The following is a 23,549-nucleotide window of genomic DNA, read 5'->3' as shown; positions in this document are numbered from 1 at the left end:
GTGATTGACTCCGCTGTCCTGGCGTCGTGAGGGAGTTTGTTCCACCATTGGGGGGCCAGAGCAGCGAACAGTTTTGACTGGGCTGCACGGGAACTGTACTTCCTCAGTGGTAGGGAGGCGAGCAGGCCAGAGGTGGATGAACGCAGTGCCCTTGTTTGGGTGTAGGGCCTGATCAGAGCCTGGAGGTACTGAGGTGCCGTTCCCCTCACAGCTCCGTAGGCAAGCACCATGGTCTTGTAGCGGATGCGAGCTTCAACTGGAAGCCAGTGGAGAGAGCGGAGGAGCGGGGTGACGTGAGAGAACTTGGGAAGGTTGAACACCAGGTTGATTTCCCCTCTGATCTCTTGTCACTGTCAGGCAGCGCTGTAAGGTGTGGCTCGGTGTGTGTGTGCAGTGCTGTGTTTGTTCTGGTGACACATAGCCTTCAGGACGGAAATGAGCTCAGGGATCCGCAGCCTGCCACTCAGGACTGCCTGACTGACTGACTGGCTTCAGAGGAGAAACAGGGGTGTCTCTACCAAACACTAACAGGGGTCTGTATCCTAAATGGCACCCTATTCCCTTTCTAGAGCATTCATTTTGACCAGGGCTGAAAGGGGACACAGCCAACCACTACTACCACTAATTTCTGTAGCCAGAGTCTCTGTCTTTATGGTTCTAGTGTGTAGAATGTAGATATTACACACTGTCACAGTAAATGAAGTGAAGGGACTAAAAGGAAAGTAAGAGATCAAAGTAAAGAAAAGGTATATATTAACACTACCACTACTACTGCCACCGCTACCACCACCACCACCGCTAACGCTACCCCCACCACCACCACCACCACCACCACCACCACTACTACTACCACCGCTACGACCACCACCACCGCTAACGCTACCACCACCACCACCGCTAACGCTACCCCCACCAACACCACCACCACTACTACCACCACCACTACTACTACTACCACCGCTACCACCACCACCACCGCTAACGCTACCATACCACCACCACCAACTACCACCACCACCACCGCTAACGCTACCCCCACCCCCACCACCACCACCACCACCAATACTACTACCACCACCACCACCGCTACCCCCACCACCACCACTACCACCACCACCACCGCTAACGCTACCCCCACCAGCACCACTACTACCACCACCACCGCTAACGCTAATGCTACCCCCACCACCACCACTACTACTACCACCACCACCACCGCTAACGCTACCCCCACCACCACCACCACTACCACTACTACCACCACCACCACCACCGCTAACGCTACCCCCACCACCACCACCACCACCACCACCACCACTACTACCACCACCCCCACCGCTACCCCTACCACCACCACCACCACTACTACCACCACCACCACCGCTAACGCTACCCCCACCACCACCACTACTACTACTACCGCTACCACCACCACCGCTAACGCTACCCCCACCACCACCACCACCGCTAACGCTACCCCCACCACCACAACCACTAATACCACCACCGCTAACGCTACCCCCACCACCACCACCACCACCACTACTACCACCACCACCACCGCTACCACCACCACCACTACTACCACCACCACCACCGCTAACGCTACCCCCACCACCACCACCACTACTACTACCACCGCTACCACCACCACCGCTAACGCTACCCCCACCACCACAACCACTAATACCACCACCGCTAACGCTACCCCCACCACCACCACCACCACCACCGCTACCACCACCACCACTACTACCACCACCACCACCGCTAACGCTACCCCCACCACCACCACCACTACTACTACCACCGCTACCACCACCACCGCTAACGCTACCCCCACCACCACAACCACTACTACCACCACCACCACCGCTAACGCTACCCCCACCACCACCACTACTACCACCACCACCACCGCTACCCCCACCATCACCACCGCTAACGCTACCCCCCACCACCACCACCACCACCACTACTACCACCACCACCACCACCACCGCTACCCCCACCACCACCACTACTACCACCACCACCACCACCACTAACGCTTCCCCCACCACCACCACCACCACCACTACCACCACCACCACCGCTAACACTACCCCCACCACCACCACCACCACTACTACCACTACCACCACTACTACTACCACTGGCACCACCACTACTACTACCACCACCACCACCACCACCACCACCACCACTACCACCACTACTACTACCACCGCCACCGCTACCACTACCATTGGCTCTGTGGTCCAACCCAGCCAGATACGATCCAGCAGTCTGCACACAACACAGTTTGCACAGCAAGCCAGGCTTACTGACTGGTAAGTAATCCTCTTCAGTCAATCCACTCTTCTGCACCATTAGAGACAACTTACTGAGCGTGAGCACATAGTAACCACCACTATAGCTCTCTAATGGTTGATAAAACAGAGAGAGAAACAGAGACAGAGAAGGGAGAGAGAGAGCAAAAGAGAAAGACTGTGTTCACTATGAATGTGCCAATGAGCTCAGTGTGATTTGACTGGGTGTTATAATACAACCCATTACAGTTGAACTGTCTCAGTGACTTTAGCCTGACTTTCATCTCACACTCTGTCCCAGATAACACCCTATTCTCTATATAGTGCACTACTTTAGACCAGGACCCAGAGGGCTCTGGAGTGGTCAGAAGTAGTGCACTATGTAGGAAATAGGTTATTATTTGGGACATCAGTGTTTAGCTGTCTCACCTCTAGGCCCTGACAGACGTTCCACTACTGTGGTAATGGGATTGGTAATACACTCCAATCTGTGTGACAGCTAGGGTCTCTGTGACAGAGTCTCTGTGACAGGGTCAGGATAACTTTCCCCTGACCCTCTCAGGCCATACAGCACCTGAGGACAAAATCACTATACCACAAGATGGTAAGGTTTTTTCTCAATCTATTCAACTGTAATAGAGAACAAGATCTCATTGAGTGATGTAGCTACACACACACACAAACACAAGCACACACACACACTTAATAGAAGCGATGTATCTACAGTCAGAGGCTGTTTCTTCTGAAATAACCTCAACCAAGGAACAAAAGCAATTTGAAACCCGATCTGTCATCTGATTGAGCTCCCCTTAAAGCACCAAGGCTTTAGTATTCACCCCAGAGGACAGAGGAGAACAGTGGGATCGATCTAGCGAGGGGTAACCTTGACCAAATAACAGGGGCTACACACACCAGCTCCTAGCCTCGTCTCTCACTGAGCCCCATCTCTCAAACACACAGAGCAAGAGAGACAGCAAATGCAAGAGGTAAGGCTAGACAATGATGCTGCTGCCACATTAGAACAACTTGTTGGTAAATGAGACAGGAAATAGAATAGGGGAGATGAAGACATATTTGAAGTCCTAGATCATGTCGCTTCAGCATAGCAACAACTTCCGTGGCATATACATGGCCTCCATTAAGTCAGGCAGGCAGCCCTATAGGTACCCCTATCAACATGGCCCCAGACCATTAGAGGTGATAGACAGGGCTAATCCAGGGGACTTTGCTTGCCTGTTTGTCGAGCAAACGCACGCACGCACGCACGCACGCACACGCACGCGCACACACACACACACACACACACACACACACACACACACACACACTGTCGAGGGCAAGGGCAGATGAGGGCAAGAGCTGATCCAGCTACACACAAGGAACTTCTTCCCCTATGATGGCATAGAGCTGAGCAGAGGGAGGATACAGGTTTGGGCATAGAGCTGAGCAGAGGGAAGATACAGGTTTGGGCATAGAGCTGAGCAGAGGGAGGATACAAGTTTGGGCATAGAGCTGAGCAGAGTGAGGATACAGGTTTGGGCATAGAGCTGAGCAGAGGGAGGATACAGGTTTGGCTAAGGGAGCAGAGGGGAGGGGAAGAGGGGTGGGGGTACATTTGAACACAGATGGGGTGGGATGGCACTCATGTCTCTTGCTCTAGGGGGCAAGGCATAGTGAGGCACCAGAGGGAATGGAGGGGGTTGGTGGCAGCAGTGGACAGACAGGGACTGTGGGGGAGGGGTATGAAGGGGTGCACAAGGAGACAAGGGGACATGCTCAAATCCACAATCTGGTTGAGGTGTCAGATAGAAACAGCCTACATTATTGATGTGGAGAGTTCTCATGCTCTTTGAAGTGAAGGAGAGGAGAGGAGAGGAGAGGAGAGGAGGAGAGAGGAGAGGTGGAGGGGAGATTAGGCTGCCATGTGAATGTCAGTGTCTTTGTGAGGCACATCAGAGAGGGAGAGGAGCACAGCACATCGGAAGGGCGGATGAGGCAGGGAAGGGAAGAGGTCTGACAGACACATCACAGCCCAGGCTGACAACAGCCTTCAAAGAGACCCGTTTAGAGGCACTCTGAACCCACTCACTGACTCTCAGCACCACACTGCTCTGACGCACACAGCTGCAGCGTACACCTGGGTTCAAATAGTATCGGTTTGCTTTCAAATACTTTGGCTGCACTTTTGAAATTGAGCTTGCCTGGCACAACGGAAACCAAAGGAATAGTCCCAAACCAATCAACGATACGAGCTACGTACAGTTGAAATCTGAATTTTACATAGACCTTACCCAAATACATTTAAACTCAGTTTTCCACAATTCCTGACATTTAATCCTAGTAAAAAGTCCCTGTCTTAGGTCAGTTAGGATCACAATTTATTTTAGAAATGTGAAATGTCAGAATAATAGCAGAGAGAATGATTTATCATCACATTCCCAGTGGGTCAGAAGTTTACATACACTCAATTAGTATTTGGTAGCATTGTCTTTAAATTGTTTAACTTGGGTCAAACATTTCGGGTTGCCTTCCACAAGCTTCCCACAATAAGTTGGGTGAATTTTGGCCCATTCCTCCTGACAGAGCTGGTGTAACTGAGTCAGGTTTGTAGGCCTCCTTCCTCACACACACTTTTTCAGTTATGCCCACAAATATTCTATAGGATTGAGGTCAGGGCTTTGTGATGGCCACTCCAATACTTTGACTCTGTTGTCCTTAAGCCATTTTGTCACAACTTTGGAAGTATGTTTGAGGTCATTATCCATTTGGAAGACCCATGTGCGACCAAGCTTTAACTTTCTGACTGATGTCTTGAGATGTTACTTCCACATAATTTTCCTACTTCAGGATGCCATCTATGTGAAGTGGAGTTATTCGGCTTGCAAGCATCCCCCTTTTTCCTCCAAACAGAACTATGGTCATTATGGCCAAACAGTTCTATTTTTGTTTCCTCAGACCAGAGGATATTTCTCCAAAATGTACGATCTTTGTCCCCATGTGCAGTTGCAAACCATAGTCATGTCACGCCTTGGTCATAATGTTTTGTGTTTTTCGTTATATATTTTGGTCAGGCCAGGGTGTGACATGGGTTATGTGTTATGTTCGTATTGGGGTTTTATAGCATTGGGATTGTGAATGATTAGGGGTGTGTCTAGTTAGGCTTGGCTGCCTGAGGCGGTTCTCAATCAGAGTCAGGTGATTCTCGTTGTCTCGGATTGGGAACCGTATTTAGGTAGCCTGAGTTCACTTTGTATCTTGTGGGTGATTGTTCCTGTCTTTGTGTAGTGTTCACCAGATAGGCTGTATAGGTTTCACGTTCCGTTTGTTATTTTGTCTTCTATAGTTATTTCATGTATCGTCACGTTTTCCTTCATTAAAGAAACATGAGTAACCACCACGCTGCATTTCGGTCCGACTCTCTTTCGACAAACGAAGAACGACGTTACAGAATCACCCACCACACACGGACCGAGTGGCGTGGTTACAGGCAGCAACAGCAGGAGCAGAAAAAGGAGGATGAATTGTTCGGAGAATGGACATGGGAAGACGTGTTGGATGGCAAAGGTTGTTACACTTAGGAGGAGATACTGGCTGGAAGAGATCGCCTCCCATGGGAACAGGTGGAGGCACTTAGGAGAGCAGAGGCAGCAGGAGATAGGAGCCGACGATACGAGGGAACACGGTTGGCAAGGAAGCCCGAAAAGCAACCCCAAAAAATTATTGGGGGGGGGCTTAATGGGGGTATGGCAATGCCAGGCAGGAGACCTGCGCAAACTCCCTGTGCTTTCCGGTGGGCTAGAGAGACCGGGCAGACACCGTGTTATGCTATGGAGCGCACAGTGTTTCCAGTGCGGGTGCATAGCCTGGTGCGGTACATACCAGCCCTTCGTATTGGCCGGGCTAGAGTGGGCATTGAGCCAGGTAAGCTTGGGCAGGCTCGGTGCTCAAGAGCTCCAGTGCGCCTGCACGGTCCGGTCTATCCAGAGCCACCTCCACACACCAGTCCTCCGGTAGCAGATCCCCGCACCAGGCTTCCTGTGCGTGTCCTCGATCCTGTAGCACCAGTTCCAGCACCACGCACCAGGCCTTCAGTGCGCCTCGCCTGTTCAACACAGCCAGAGCCTTCCTTCCCTCCTACGCTGTCGGAGTCTCCCGCCTGTTCAGCTCAGCCAGAGCCTTCCTTCCCTCCTACGCTGTCGGAGTCTCCCGCCTGTTCAGCGCAGTCAGAGCCTGTCTCCTCTCCTGCGCTGCCGGAGCCTCCCGCCTGTTCAGCGATTCTAGAGCTTTCCTCCTCTACAACACTGCCGGAGCCTCCTGCCTGTTCGGAGCAGCCTGAGCTGCCAGTGCAGAGAGCTGTCAGTCTGCAAAGGGCTGTCAGTCTGCATGAAGCAGCCAGAGCGGTCAGTCTGCAAAGAGCTGCCAGTCTGCAGAGAGCTGTCAGTCTGCAAAGAGCTGCCAGTCTGCAGGGAGCTGTCAGTCTGCAAGGAGCTGTCAGTCTGCATGAAGCAGCCAGAGCTGTCAGTCTGCAAAGAGCTGCCAGTCTGCAAGGAGCTGTCAGTCTGCAAGGAGCTGCCAGTCTGCAGGGTGCTGTCAGCCTGCATGGAGCAGTCAGTGCTGTCAGTCTGCATGAAGCAGCAAGAGCTGTCAGTCTGCAAAGAGCTGCCAGTCTGCAAGGAGCTGCCAGTCTGCAAGGAGCTGTCAGCCTGCATGGAGCAGTCAGAGCTGTCAGTCTGCATAGAGCAGCTAGATCCGCCAGTCAACCAGATTCTTCCAGATCAGACAGTCAGCCATGATCTTCTAGATCTGCCAGTCAACCAGATTCTTCCAGACCTGCCAGTCAACCAGTCTCTTCAAGATCTGCCAGTCAACCAGAATCTTCCAGATCTGCCAGTCAACCAGTCTCTTCCAGATCTGCCAGTCAACCAGTCTCTTCCAGATCTGCCAGTCAACCAGTCTCTTCCAGATCTGCCAGTCAACCAGTCTCTTCCAGATCTACCAGTCAACCAGAATCTTCCAGATCTGCTAGTCAACCAGAATCTTCCAGATCCGCCAGCCAGCCAGGATCTACCGGAGCCTACTACCTGCCTGAGCTTCAGCTCAGTACTGGGCTTCCTCTCAGTACTGGGCTTCCTCTCAGTACTGGGCTTCCCCTCAGTTCCGGGCTGCCCCTCAGTCCCGGGCTGCCCCTCAGTCCCGGGCTGCTTCTGTCCCGAGATGCCCCTCTGTCCCGAGCTGCCCCTCTGTCCCGAGCTGCCCCTCTGTCCCGAGCTGCCCCAGTCACGAGCTGCCCCTCTGTCCAGTGGGGATTACAACTGACCCGTCCCTCACTGACAGACAGTGTTATGTTCTGTTAATTACTGATGTCCTCTTTAAGGATGGAGCACCCTTGGTCATGCGCAGTATTGTTCTATGTTATTCTGGTACTAACTAGTTTGAGTAAATGTGAAGCTCCAGTTCAATTGCTTGTATTCCGAGTCTTTCTTATTACATAAATAAGTACTAAGTGTTAAGACACTACAATGGCGACGAGGATGATTACCTGCAGTGTGCATCACGAATACAGATGGAGTTCGTAGGAAGAGAGGAAGATTTTGACCCTGTAGCACAACAGCTAGCAAGCAGTGAAAACGAGGGGAGAGCTGACGAGAACGAGGCGGCAGATCAAAGACCCGTGGAGCCGGAGGTAAAGAGAATGGCTAGCATCGGGAAAATAGATGTGTTTGATGACACGCAAGAAAACTGGGCAACTTACATTGAACGACTGGAACAGTACTTCATTGCAAACGACATTGCTGATAACAAAAGAGTACCAGCGTTGTTGAGTTTAATTGTCCCAAAAACATACAGTTTGCTAAGAGATCTGACTGCCCCTCTGAAGCCCTCAAATAAAACATTCACAGAGATTGTGGAGATATTGCAAAATCACCTATCACCTAAACCACTCCTCATCGCGGAACGTTTTCGTTTCCACAAGAGAGATCAGAATGAGGGGAGGGGTTAGTACATATGTAGCAGTGTTGAAGAAACTGTCGGAACATTGCCAGTTGGGAGAGAACCTAAATGACACATTAAGGGATAGATTTGTTTGTGGACTGAAACATGAACACATTCAAAAACGTTTGCTCACAGAATCAGAGCTCACGTTTGCAAAGGCTGTTGAAATTGCTGTGGCTATGGAAATCGCGACTAAAGATGCATTTGAGTTGCAAAGTAAAAGAAGTACTGACCTGTCACAAATTTCCCTGCACAAGTTTTCACGCAGTCGACAGCGCCCCCGTGTGGCCGAAAAATGCAACAGGTGTGACAGAGATGGTCACAGAGCAGAGGATTGCCGTTTCAAAGACGAAATTTGTCACAAATGCAGTAGAAGGGGGCACATTCAAAGAGCATGCAAAGCAAAATTCAGTCACAACAGGAAAACTGAGAAAATTAAAGGGTCTGTGAATGCACTAGCAGAGAACAGTGGCAGTGATTCAGATGAACGATTAATTGGTACAATGGAGTTAAACACAGTGACTTCTCCCAGCAGTAGCATAATATGGGTGACACCAGATATCGAAGGCAAACCCCTCAAAATGGAGCTGGACACAGGATCTGCAGTGTCTATAATTTCCACTACTGTCTACAATGAGCATTTTAAGGCTATCAAGCTGAAGAACACAAATGTGTTGCTGAAGACATACTCAGGAGAGAGATTGAGCCCAATGGGGGCGTTGCAAGTCAGAGTGCATTATGGGGGGCAAACACAGCAGTTACAGCTGTATGTGGTGCCTGGAACTGGCCCCCCATTATTTGGCAGGGAATGGCTTTCAAAAATAAAGCTGAATTGGTGTGACTTGAAAATGCTCCACACGTTCCAGTCCAAAGAGAAAGGCACAGACCAAACACTGGAACACTTGCGGAAGAAATACAACACAGTTTTCAGTGATCAGATGGGAACAGTAAAAGGCTTCACAGCAAAACTTGTACTAAGAGATGATGCAACCCCAAAATTCTGCAAAGCCAGATCTGTTCCATACTCCCTGAGACCAAAGGTGGAAGCGGAAATCGATCGCTTGCAGGATACAGGGATCCTGACAAAAGTGGACAGAAGCGAATGGGCCACACCCATAGTTCCTATTGTGAAGAAAGACGGGTCTGTTAGAATGTGTGGGGACTTCAAGGTAACTGTGAATCCAATGTTGCATGTGGACCAATACCCCTACCACGTCTGGATGACATCTTTGCTGCACTAGCTGGTGGGAAACACTTCAGTAAAATCGATCTGAAACAGGCTTACCTGCAGCTACCGGTTGAAGAGAGTTCCAAACAGTACCTGACAATAAACACACACAAAGGTCTATACAGGTATAACCGCCTGGTTTTTGGCATTGCATCAGCCCCAGCCATTTGGCAACGAACTATTGACCAGATTTTGCAAGGAATCCCAGGAACCCAGTGTATCCTGGATGACATGATCATAACAGGACGCACCGACAAAGAGCACCTGGCTAACCTGGAAGAGGTCCTGAAAAGACTGAAAGAGTATGGTCTACAGGCAAACTTAAAGAAGTGTGAGTTCTTCAAAGACAAGATTGTCTTCTGTGGATATGAGATTGACTGCAATGGATTGCACAAAACACAGGACAAAATCGAGGCAGTGGTACAGGCACCACGACCACAAAATATCACAGAAGTGAGATCTTTCACGGGACTGATCAATTACTACAGAAGATTCCTCCCAAACCTTTCAGCAGTACTCCAGCCTCTAAATCAGCTCCTGGAAAAGAATAGGACATGGCGGTGGACAGAGCAGTGTGAAAATGCATTTCTGGAGGCAAAACGGCTCATAACATCTGAACAGGTCCTGATGCATTACGACCCTGAAATGCCAGTGAAGTTGGCTTGTGATGCGTCCCCTTATGGCTTAGGGGCCGTCCTTTCACACACACTGAAAGATGGGTCAGAGAGGCCAGTTGCATTCGCGTCACGAACATTGAATGATGCAGAGAAAAACTACTCACAAATCGACAAAGAAGCACTGGCACTAGTGTGGGGCGTCAAGAAATTCCACGCATACCTATATGGCAAGCGTTTCACACTGGTTACAGATCACCAGCCGTTGCTTTCCACTTTCAGTCCAAAGAAAGGCATTCCGGCAATGACAGCAGCCAGGTTACAGCGATATGCCCTGTTCCTTGCCAGTCATATGTATGACATTGAGTTTAAGCCGTCATCCCTCCACACAAATGCAGATGGATTATCCAGACTGCCGTGTACAAGAGAAAGACAAAGGAGGGTGGATGCAGTGGACATGTTCCATACCGCTCAGCTTGAGGCACTACCAGTCACAAGCACAGTTATCAAACAGGAGACAAGGAAAGATGTGACCTTGTCAAAAGTGTACACCTACACCATGTCAGGATGGCCAGCTACTGGCAGAAAGGAGCTGACTCCGTATTTCCAGCGGAGAAATGAAATTACAACGTACCAAGGATGTTTGATGTGGGGAATGAGAGTCATGATACCCCAGAAATGCCAACATCTAGTCTTGCAGCAACTACATGAAGGTCATGTTGGAATTGTCAAAATGAAGCTGCTCGCAAGGAGCCACTTCTGGTGGCCAGGTCTGGACCAACAGATAGAAAATATGGCAAAGAACTGTAGTGGATGTTTGGAAACCCTTCACATGCCTGCTCCTGTCCCAGTCCACCCATGGGAATGGCCCGCAGAGCCATGGCAGAGAATTCATGTGGACTACGCTGGTCCCTTTGAAAAGCACATGTTTCTGGTTATAGTTGATGCCCATTCCAAATGGCCAGAGGTGTTTTGCACTGACTCCTCCACCTCAGCTCAGACGATAGAGTGTCTCAGAACAACGTTTGCACGCTTCGGTTTGCCACTGCAGCTGGTAAGTGACAACGCGCAAGCTTTTGTAAGTGACGAGTTTACAAGATTCATGTCAGTAAATGGAATCAAACACTCAACCTCAGCTCCGTACCACCCTGCCACCAATGGGCTGGCAGAACGCTTTGTGCAAACCCTAAAGCAAGGACTCCGTGCAGCAAAACGAGACGAAGGGACTTTGCAAACAAAACTGGCCAAGTTCCTGGCCTCCTACCGAAACACCCCACATGCCACGACAAATGAAAGCCCAGCTGCACTGATGTTCGGGAGGCCTCTCCGCACACAGCTGGACATCATGAAGCCAAACAGGCGTAATGAAGTGCTGAACAAACAGGCCAAGATGCTCTCCGGTGGCCGGGAGCGCCATCTCCAAACAGGACAGGAAGTGATGGTGCGAGACTACAGAAGAGGAGGGAAATGGACAAGAGGGACCGTACACACACAAACGGGACCCAGAACTTACCAGGTTCAAGTGAGCCCAGACATAATGTGGCGGCGTCACATTAACCAAATGCATTCCACGGAAAACAGCACAACAATCGAGAGAGAACAGGCACAGAGAGCTCCTGAGAGTGACACACAGGGAACTGTAGAGGACGGTGGGGCAGTAGAGAGACCCCAGGCTGAAAGAAGGGAACGTGTTGATGAAGGTGCTGCTATAGCAGACGCTATAATGGAACAAGCACACACTGAGGATGTTCCGAGGCGCTACCCAGAACGAAGGCACCGTCCACCAGACAGACTAGACTTATAAACAAACAAACAAAAACAAACTGTTCAAGTTCAAATTAAAAGATGCAAAATAACTACAAGAAGTTCTGGGAAATGTTTCAGTTGTGGTTTGGTAAAAGTAACTCTGATTGTATAAGAGAAGGAATGTTATGTTCTGTTAATTACTGATGTCCCCTTTAAGGATGGAGCACCCTTGGTCATGCGCAGTATTGTTCTATGTTATTCTGGTACTAACTAATTTGAGTAAATGTGAAGCTCCAGTTCAATTGCTTGTATTCCGAGTCTTTCTTATTACATAAATAAGTACTAAGTGTTAAGACACTACAGACAGCATGCAGGTCACTGGTGAAACAGGTCACAGTCTGCCCAAGTTCAGGAAGAAAGAGACAGAGGGAAGGGAGATCCCTAGTCAGTTGTAAAACTGAATGCATTCAACCGAAATGTGTCTTCCACATGCCTTAATCAATGTGTCTTCCACTGCCTTAAAAAACATCCACATCATCCACACATCACAATCAACATCCACCTGCCTTGCTCAAGGGCAAAAACACACATTTTTCCACCTTGCCGGCTCAGAGATTCAAACCAGCGACCTTTCGGTCCAATGCTCTGAAGGCTACCTCTCACCCATAGAGAGAGAGAGCACAACCCCAGCTCATCAGATCATGGCCATGCTCAGTAGCCATAAAATGGAAGAAAATTAACCGAAACAGAGTAAAAAATTGGGGTACTATATGAGCTTTTTGTTTTCAGTTGCTCTGCATTTTGATGTACCTTAATGAACACGACCCAGGGTCACGACCAGCCAGGGGACAGGGGTTAGTCACCCCACAGATCAGAACCAGAACCACATGGATCAGCCTCTTCTCCCACTCACACTGGGTGGAATATGGTTAGTAAGCTCTGACCCGAGAGACCAAGTTCACTCTCCACTGGGGCTTGACAGATGCTCAGTCACATTGGGTGGTCAGGCTGTTGCCGCCACCGCGGCTGTTTCTGGAATGACATCATTTATTTACCCAGTGGCAGGCGGCAGCCACCTCTCTGTTTCAGATCAGATTGAGTCGTGTGCAGTGGCTTACGCCGCAAACCAAACTCATATTACTGTGTGTAAGCGTGTGAGTGTATGTGTGAGTGTGTGAGTGTATGTGTGTGTGTCTCATACTAGACTCATATTACTTCATCTCCCTGGATGTAGAGATAATTACCTGGTTTAGGAATAATTCAACCTTTATTCTCTGGTTTAACCAGCCTCCTCTCCTCTGGCCGCCTGCACAAACACTAACACACATGTTCAGACCGACAAAGACACACAAAGACACACACACACACACACGCACGCACGCACGCACACACACACACACACACACACACACACGTTTAGACAGACACACACACACATTTAGACAGACAAAGCACACACTGTACTCATATGTTCAGTACAACATAGCCACACACACACATACAGTCAATTACAGCCACATACATTGATCAGGCAAAGTCACTCACATGTGGTTTTCAGTTTCAATTCTCTGTCTGTGCAGACAGCATGTCTGTTTGTGTCATCAACACTTGCTATTTACTCAACAACATGAACTGTTACATTATCCATAGGATATGCTGTCCTTCCTAATGCACCCCTGTGTGTGCGCGTGTTGATGTGAGAGAATAATTCATTCCCTTGGTGACAGAGGCGACAGCATCGTCCATCACACTAATGCAAGGAGAAAGGCTAATTGTATTCTGTAAACGCACGCACGCACGCACGCACGCACGCACGCACGCACGCACGCACGCACGCACGCACGCACGCACGCACGCACGCACGCACGCACGCACGCACGCACGCACGCACGCACGCACGCACGCACGCACGCACGCACGCACGCACGCACGCACACACACACACACACACACACACACACACACACACACACACACACACCTCTGCTGACAGCCTTTCCTACAAATAGACCTGTCCATATTCCCACTGTTCTTCCGGGGGATGTAATCTTGAACAGTGACACCCAGTTAACCAGCTACATTGGGCCTGGGCTCGTACCACGCATATCTAATTCAGACGGACAGAGGGGACAGAGACCCTGCTGTAAACTAGCAGCCAGCCAGTCAGCCAGTCAGCCCATAAGGAGCTATGCTCACGTCTCAGGACCAGGTAAAGAGCAACACTTGAGCATGAACACACAGATGCTCTCTGCTCAGGATAGCCAGGGCTTTGGAAGATTACAAAATAAAGCAACAATTTTGAATAAATAACAGCCATTAGTTGATTTGATTCTGAAGAAAAAGAGAGTTGAAGAAAAAAAGAGAGCAGGAATGAAATGGGGATTAAAATGGAAATGTGAGTGTCAGATAGGGTTGAACATTTTAGGGAATATTCAGAAATGGAAACTTTCTGTGGGAATTAATGGGAATATATGGGAATTAACAGGAATATATGGCAATTAATGGAAATATATGCAAATTAATATTAATATAATTTAAATGTAGATGTTCTTTGCATTGGATGTATTTACCATATCATATGGAGACAGAAACATAAACCTTTGACCTTATCATAAGTAGACATAATGGCAAATGATTAAATCCTTCTAATTGAAATAAAAAACAATTTAGTTACAAATGTAACTGTAATTAAATGAGTTGAATCTTCACATGGGATGATTTCACTGAACAACAAAAGAAAGGGAATATTGAATGATCCCCAATGATCCATCGCATCTCCCAAAAACTAAAGGTTTGGTTGTCTTCCTCTCAGGCTTCTATGTCTTCTTCCATGTCCACCAATTTTTCAGCCCTTTTATTGGTCAGTCTGTTGCGTGCCTTGGTGTGTGTGTTCCCAAACAAGGACCAGTTGCGCTCTGAGGCGGCTGATGTTGGTCGGAATTGGATGATGGAGGCAACAGGGGAAAGAGTCTCAGATCCACAAAGTCCCTTCCACCAGGTGGCTGATGAGATACGTTGGTACGACTGCCTTACTGCATCTCCATCCCAAAGCCCTTGCTTAGAAGTGTACTTCACCAGACGGCCAAGAACCTTGCCCTCATCCAGGCCAAGGTGGCGAGACACGGTAGTGATGTTTTTTGCATTGGATATAACCATAGACATTGTTGATCTCTGCACCAGACAGGATGCTCTTGCCAGCGTACTTGGGGTCCAACATGTACGCTGCTGTATGTATGGGCTTCAGGCAGAAGTCTTCATGGTTTTTGATGTATATCAGAACTGCAGTTTCCTCTGCTTGGAGCAACAGTGAAGTGGGCAGGGCAGTACGGATTTCTTCCCTTACATCTGCAAGCAGAGTCTGAACATCAGACAGGATGTCTCCCTCAATCCATGCAATGGCTACTGCTATAGGTTTAGGAGATTCAGGCTGCTTACCACTCTCTCCCAAAATACATCATCCAGGAGGATCCTCTTGATGGGTCTGTCCATATCGGCAGATTGTGATATGGCCATTTCTTGGAAAGACTCCTTTCCCTCCAGGAGACTGTCAAACATGATGACAACACCACCCCAACGGGTGTTCTTGGGCAGCTTCAATTAGAGGTCGACCGATTAATCGGATTTCAGGTTTTCATAACAATCGGAAATCTGTATTTTTGGACGCCGATTTTGCCAATTTTTATTTATTTGTTTACACCTTTATTTAACTAGGCAAGTCAGTTAAGAACACATTCATATTTTCAATGACGGCCTAGGAACGGTGGGTTAACTGCCTTGTTCAGGGGCAGAACGACAGATTTTTACCTTGTCAGCTCAGGGATTCAATCTTGCAACCTTACGGTTAACTAGTCCAACGCTCTAACCACCTGCCTCACGAGGAGCCTGCCTGTTACGCGAATGCAGTAAGAAACCAAGGTAAATTGCTAGCTAGCATTAAACTTATCATATAAAAAACAATCAATCAATCATAATCACTAGTTATAACTACACATGGTTGATGATATTACTAGTTTATCTAGCGTGTCCTGTGTTGCATATAATCGATGTGGTGCGTATTCGTGAAAAAGGACTGTCGTTGCTCCAACGTGTACCTAACCATAAACATCAATGCTTTTCTTAAAATCAATATCCAGAAGTATATATTTTTAAACCTGCATATTTAGCTAAAATAAATCCAGGTTAGCAGGCAATATTAACCAGGTGTAAATTTACTGGAAAGTTTCCGACCCTTTGCAACCCTAGTGTCAGCCTAACTCTGACAGGTGGAGCTGTTTGTTACGCTAACTGACCGTCTAGCTGCCAGGCCAAGCAGACCGATGGACATTTTTCCAGATGTATTTCTCTATCTGTCTTTTCTTCCTCTAGCTGACAGCAGAGTACACAGACACACAACAGGACGAGACGTGATTGGGGTGGGAGAAAATATAAACGGCTAAATTTAACATGTTCAATTCCTCAAATGTATGCTAATCATATTCATAACGCCACAAAAAGCCAGTTAATGTTTGAACGTCCAAACACTAATTATTTCCATCTGGATTATGAGAAACACATGCTGAATCAATAATAAGAAATAATAATGACTCTACAGTCAAGGTAAGACTGTAAGCCTAGTATAAGCACATCTCTGGCCTCCTCATGTGGCTTACAGGGGCTGTGAGCTATGCTATTAACTACACAGGTGTGATCCTGTTAAAACAGGGGATTCATAAGGTCTTGGTATTGTGGAGAGAATAAGGAGAGGATAATCAGAACACAATATAGACATGTCAGACTTTATCCCACCACCCTCTCCTCTCCTCTCCTCCATGCCTCTGCCTCCTTTCCTCTCCTCTCCAAATCTCCTCCTCTTCTCTCTCCTCCTCATATCTTTGCTGAAGAAAACCTTTATCGCCACAGGATAACATTTACATTTTACCTCAGACAGTCAGTCAGACAGTCCCCTCCCCCTTCTTCCCCCTAACCCCCCTTCCACCCTTTCCCCTTACCTCTCCTCCCCCCAAATCGCCTTCCCCCTCCCTTCTCCTTACCCCTCCTTACCCCTTCTCCCCTCAAACACCCTTCCACCACTTGCTCCTGTTAGGACAGACACTGGGAGACGAGAAGCAAGTACAGGGAGTGAATATTTCATAAATAACAGACATGAAACAAAACACAGACAGCGTCTGGACAGGGGAAACATAACAATATTAATGCTGACACTGTAATCAAACTGAGGAACAGACAGATATAGGAGGAAATCAATAAAGCGATGGAGTCCAGGTGAGTCCAATGAAGTGCTGATGCGCGTAACAACAGGTGTGCGTAATGATGGGCGGCCTGGCACCCTTGAGCGCCAGAGAGGGAGAGCGGGGACAGGTGTGATAGTGATACCCCCCATCTAGGGGCACCACCCGTCGTCCCACCTGGGCGAGCCTGACGGGCAGGCCGAGGCATGGGAGCCGGACAAGCCGGCTGAGGCGTGGGAGCCTGATGAGCCGGCTGAGGCATGACGTGGGATGGGAGCCTGCCGAGCTAACCGAGGCAAGAAAACCTCTCGAGCCAGCTAAGGCATGGAAGCCTGACGAGCCAGCTGAGGCATCCACGGTTCCTTCGGCAGCGGCACCCAGACCCGACGTCACCAACCAAAACAAAAAACACCCTGATGCTTGCAATATTGGTGTAACAGAAATAACAGACATGAACCACAACACGGACAGCGTCTGGACAGGGGAAACATAACGACATTAATGCTGACACTGTAATCAAACTGAGGAACAGACAGATATAGAGGAGGCAATCAATGAAGCGATGGAGTCCAGGTGAGTCCAATGAAGCGCTGATGTGCATAACGATGGTGACAGGTGTGCGTAATGATGGGCAGCAGGCATGACAGCTACTCCCCTCCTATCCTTCTCCGCTCCACATGCTACCTGCTAAAGGGCACACGACTCCTCCCCCACCCTAACTCTAAACCTATCCCCTAAAGGTGTCTGCATGCTTCCCATCCAAAACAGTTCAAACAGTTTGTGCACATTATGATGACATTTTGTGACGTTTTTGTTCGTTTTGATCTTCAGCAAGGTTTTTTTTGTCAGTTCATGCACACAACCTTTTTTCTCCAGGCGAGCCGAAGTTGGTAGCCAAAGTCTACGCCCTTTCGTCCGTGATTAGCAACAGTAGGGATTCTTTAAATAAGTGTTTGTTGTCATTCAACGAGAGACTAATCATGTAAATGTTTTCCACTTGAGAAATGCTGAACAAAACATCTTAGCTAGATGTAATATTGAACGACTAAAATCTACTTAGCAAAAACTTCGAAATTAATGGTAGATTCCTTGAATTATCTTAGATTCATATATTTGTTGTTGTTGATCAAATGTTTTTATTATTTTTAATAAGGTATACATGGGACAGAAAAACAAGTGACAAGACCGAACAAGACAAACAGTTCCCATCCCACAGGACTTCCCCAATCCAAAGTTAGATTAGTGGTTCACAATAGCAGTCTTTTTACAGAGTCATACCTTGAAGAAGGAGCAAATATGTTTCCCCATACATGAGTCCTACAGATATTTCCATGTTTATAATGTCCATGAATGACAGCAGCCACTGCTGTCTGCTTAAAGAATGAGGAGCCTGCCAACATGAGGCCAGAATTTTCTTGGCTGCTGTTAATCGAGCCAGCAGAATACATCGCTGTTTGGCAGATAGGTCTGAAGTAGTGTCATTGTTTAAAATAAAATAAATTGTGAACACGATACATTTCTACCCATTATGTCAGAAAGACAACCCCAGAAGCGTAAAACCCCTGGGCATTCCCAAACCACATAAAAAAAAAAATAGGGCTCAGTGAGCAATTTGGGCTTTGTCTGGTTTTCATCTTAGATTCATTCGGACTATTTTAAGGATGTGTATACTGGCTACGGTGTCTCAAGTTGGACTAACAGTACTATTGCCACTTTTTTCAAATTTTTCAAGCGAAGGTCTTTTAAGAGAGTATGCGAACACACTCGTTCAGTTCGCTTAGCCGAGTTTGGCTAGGCTCCAGTCGAGCCGAAGCATGCGGAAGGCTTAAGCCTAGAATAGCCTTTTTCCTTGTGGGGACCGGTGAAATGTCCCCACTTGTCCGAATTTTCCTTGTTTTACTATTTTTTTCAAACACACACACCCAAACACACTTATCCCCAGCAGCCCTTGGCAAAAACAATCAAACCGCTTTGTCTCTTTGTCTTCACCCCTGACTCTGCCACTGCTTTCTGAAGACTGATCCCGGACAGCGCTGGACTGTGCTATTCAACTTGTCCCGGTCCCACCTGCCTATTGGACAGATGCCCTGAGGAGACGCAGCTGAGCAGGGTCAAAAGTGGTGATGGACAGTCAAATGTCCCAATTAGAGGTCACTGGGTGTGGCATGTAACTGGAGAGCTCCAGAGGGGCAAACAGGGTAGCCTATAAACAACGGGTCCCATCCGCTGCCTCTGCTCTCTGCAGAGTCAGGGAGTCAGGAAGAGTTGGGGGCAGGTGACTACATGTTTCAATAGTTAGAGGGCTGTTAGTTAGTGGTCAGGAGAGGGACTGTAAGGTTTTTCTACAGGTATGCAAACATTTACTACCGTGTGCACTAATGAACATGGTCACGTCCAGCCAGGGGTCAGAAGATAAAGGTCACCCCATAGATCAGAACCACAGGGATCAGCCTCTACTCACACTCACACTGGGTAGAATGTGTTTAGTATGCGTTCAGTAAGTTCAGACAGGAGAGACCGCATTCACTGTCCACACAGTTACGTTGGGTGGTCAGCCCCCTCTCTCTCTCCCTAATCTAACTGAGTTGTGTGCAGTGGCTTATGCCTCAAAACCAAACTCATATTACTGTGTGTGCGTGTGTGCGTGCGGCTTACTTCTCAAACCAAACTCATATTACTGTGTGTGTGTGTGTGCGTGCGTGCGTGCGTGTGGCTTACTTCTCAAACCAAACTCATATTACTGTGTGTGTGTGTGTGTGCGTGCGTGTGGCTTACTTCTCAAACTAAACTGATATTACTGTGTGTGTGTGTGTGTGCGTGCGTGCGTGTGGCTTACTTCTCAAACTAAACTCATATTACTGTGTGTGTGTGTGTGTGCGCGTGTGGCTTACTTCTCAAACTAAACTCATATTACTGTGTGTGTGTGTGTGCGTGCGGCTTACTTCTCAAACTAAACTCATATTACTGTGTGTGGTTGCGTGCGTGCGTGCGTGCGTGCGGCTTACTTCTCAAACTAAACTCATATTAATGTGTGTGTGTGTGTGTGCGTGCGTGTGGCTTACTTCTCAAACTAAACTCATATTACTGTGTGTGTGTGTGTGTGCGTGCGTGTGGCTTACTTCTCAAACTAAACTCATATTACTGTGTGTGTGTGCGTGCGTGCGTGCGGCTTACTTCTCAAACTAAACTCATATTACTGTGTGTGTGTGTGCGTGTGTGCGGCTTACTTCTCAAACTAAACTCATATTACTGTGTGTGTGTGCGTGCGTGCGTGCATGTGGCTTACTTCTCAAACTAAACTCATATTACTGTGTGTGCGTGCGTGCGTGCGTGCATGTGGCTTACTTCTCAAACTAAACTCATATTACTGTGTGTGTGTGTGTGCGTGCATGTGGCTTACTTCTCAAACTAAACTCATATTACTGTGTGTGCGTGCGTGCGTGCGTGCATGTGGCTTACTTCTCAAACTAAACTCATATTACTGTGTGTGTGTGTGTGTGTGTGCGTGCGTGCGTGTGGCTTACTTCTCAAACTAAACTCATATTACTGTGTGTGTGTGTGTGCGTGCATGTGGCTTACTTCTCAAACTAAACTCATATTACTGTGTGTGTGTGTGTGCGTGCATGTGGCTTACTTCTCAAACTAAACTCATATTACTGTGTGTGTGTGTGTGCGTGCATGTGGCTTACATCTCAAACTAAACTCATATTACTGTGTGTGGTTGCGTGCGTGCATGTGGCTTACTTCTCAAACTAAACTCATATTACTGTGTGTGCTTGCGTGCGTGCGTGCATGTGGCTTACTTCTCAAACTAAACTCATATTACTGTGTGTGTGTGCGTGCATGTGGCTTACTTCTCAAACTAAACTCATATTACTGTGTGTGTGTGTGTGCGTGCGTGCGTGTGGCTTACTTCTCAAACTAAACTCATATTACTGTGTGTGTGTGTGTGTGTGCGTGCATGTGGCTTACTTCTCAAACTAAACTCATATTACTGTGTGTGTGTGCGTGCATGTTGCTTACTTCTCAAACTAAACTCATTTTACTGTGTGTGTGTGTGTGCGTGCATGTGGCTTACTTCTCAAACTAAACTCATATTACTGTGTGTGTGTGTGTGCGTGCGTGCATGTGGCTTACTTCTCAAACTAAACTCATATTACTGTGCGTGTGTGCGTGCGTGCATGTGGCTTACTTCTCAAACTAAACTCATATTACTGTGTGTGTGTGTGCGTGCATGTTGCTTACTTCTCAAACTAAACTCATATTACTGTGTGTGTGTGCGTGCGTGTGGCTTACTTCTCAAACTAAACTCATATTACTGTGTGTGTGTGCGTGCATGTTGCTTACTTCTCAAACTAAACTCATATTACTGTGTGTGTGTGTGTGCGTGCGTGCATGTTGCTTACTTCTCAAACTAAACTCATATTACTGTGTGTGTGTGTGTGCGTGCGTGCATGTGGCTTACTTCTCAAACTAAACTCATATTACTGTGTGTGTGTGCGTGCGTGCGTGTGGCTTACTTCTCAAACTAAACTCATATTACTGTGTGTGTGTGTGTGTGTGTGTGCGTGCGTGCATGTGGCTTACTTCTCAAACTAAACTCATATTACTGTGTGTGTGTGCGTGCGTGCGTGTGGCTTACTTCTCAAACTAAACTCATATTACTGTGTGTGTGTGCGTGCGTGCGTGCGTGTGGCTTACTTCTCAAACTAAACTCATATTACTGTGTGTGTGTGTGTGTGTGCGTGCATGTGGCTTACTTCTCAAACTAAACTCATATTACTGTGTGTGTGTGCGTGCATGTTGCTTACTTCTCAAACTAAACTCATATTACTGTGTGTGTGTGCGTGCGTGTGGCTTACTTCTCAAACTAAACTCATATTACTGTGTGTGTGTGAGTGCGTGCATGTGGCTTACTTCTCAAACTAAACTCATATTACTGTGTGTGTGTGCGTGCATGTTGCTTACTTCTCAAACTAAACTCATTTTACTGTGTGTGTGTGTGTGCGTGCATGTGGCTTACTTCTCAAACTAAACTCATATTACTGTGTGTGTGTGTGTGTGCGTGCGTGCATGTGGCTTACTTCTCAAACTAAACTCATATTACTGTGCGTGTGTGCGTGCGTGCATGTGGCTTACTTCTCAAACTAAACTCATATTACTGTGTGTGTGTGTGCGTGCATGTTGCTTACTTCTCAAACTAAACTCATATTACTGTGTGTGTGTGCGTGCGTGTGGCTTACTTCTCAAACTAAACTCATATTACTGTGTGTGTGTGCGTGCATGTTGCTTACTTCTCAAACTAAACTCATATTACTGTGTGTGTGTGTGTGCGTGCATGTGGCTTACTTCTCAAACTAAACTCATATTACTGTGTGTGTGTGTGTGCGTGCGTGCATGTTGCTTACTTCTCAAACTAAACTCATATTACTGTGTGTGTGTGTGTGCGTGCGTGCATGTGGCTTACTTCTCAAACTAAACTCATATTACTGTGTGTGTGTGCGTGCGTGCGTGTGGCTTACTTCTCAAACTAAACTCATATTACTGTGTGTGTGTGTGTGTGTGTGTGCGTGCGTGCATGTGGCTTACTTCTCAAACTAAACTCATATTACTGTGTGTGTGTGCGTGCGTGCGTGTGGCTTACTTCTCAAACTAAACTCATATTACTGTGTGTGTGTGCGTGCGTGCGTGCGTGTGGCTTACTTCTCAAACTAAACTCATATTACTGTGTGTGTGTGTGTGTGTGCGTGCATGTGGCTTACTTCTCAAACTAAACTCATATTACTGTGCGTGTGTGCGTGCGTGCGTGTGGCTTACTTCTCAAACTAAACTCATATTACTGTGTGTGTGTGTGTGTGGCTTACTTCTCAAACTAAACTCATATTACTGTGTGTGTGTGTGTGCGTGCGTGCATGTGGCTTACTTCTCAAACTAAACTCATATTACTGTGTGTGTGTGTGTGCGTGCATGTGGCTTACTTCTCAAACTAAACTCATATTACTGTGTGTGTGTGTGTGCGTGCGTGCGGCTTACTTCTCAAACTATACTCATATTACTGTGTGTGTGTGTGCGTGCGTGCGGCTTACTTCTCAAACTAAACTCATATTACTGTGTGTGTGTGCGTGCGTGCATGTGGCTTACTTCTCAAACTAAACTCATATTACTGTGTGTGTGTGCGTGCGTGCGTGTGGCTTACTTCTCAAACTAAACTCATATTACTATGTGTGTGTGTGTGCGTGCATGTGGCTTACTTCTCAAACTAAACTCATATTACTGTGTGTGTGTGTGTGTGTGTGCGTGCGTGCATGTGGCTTACTTCTCAAACTAAACTCATATTACTGTGTGTGTGTGTGTGTGCGTGCGTGCATGTGGCTTACTTCTCAAACTAAACTCATATTACTGTGTGTGTGTGTGTGCGTGCGTGCAT

At 47.6% G+C, this 23,549-nt stretch overlaps 1 protein-coding gene and 1 pseudogene across 2 annotated transcripts in view; one reads left to right on the top strand and one right to left on the bottom strand.

Annotated features, from left to right (window-relative positions):
- LOC115142176 (cyclin-dependent kinase 14) overlaps positions 1–23,549 on the bottom strand; it is a 315,071-nt gene that overhangs the window by 140,859 nt on the left and 150,663 nt on the right. The window lies entirely within an intron of this gene.
- On the top strand, positions 769–2,341 carry LOC135574915 (basic proline-rich protein-like; annotated as a pseudogene).

Source organism: Oncorhynchus nerka, linkage group LG14, assembly GCF_034236695.1.
Source record: "Oncorhynchus nerka isolate Pitt River linkage group LG14, Oner_Uvic_2.0, whole genome shotgun sequence".
In the NCBI taxonomy this organism is placed as follows: Eukaryota; Metazoa; Chordata; class Actinopteri; order Salmoniformes; family Salmonidae; genus Oncorhynchus; species Oncorhynchus nerka.
The sequence above is the reverse complement of the archived record's forward strand: the minus strand, read 5'-3'. Positions and strand labels throughout refer to the sequence as shown.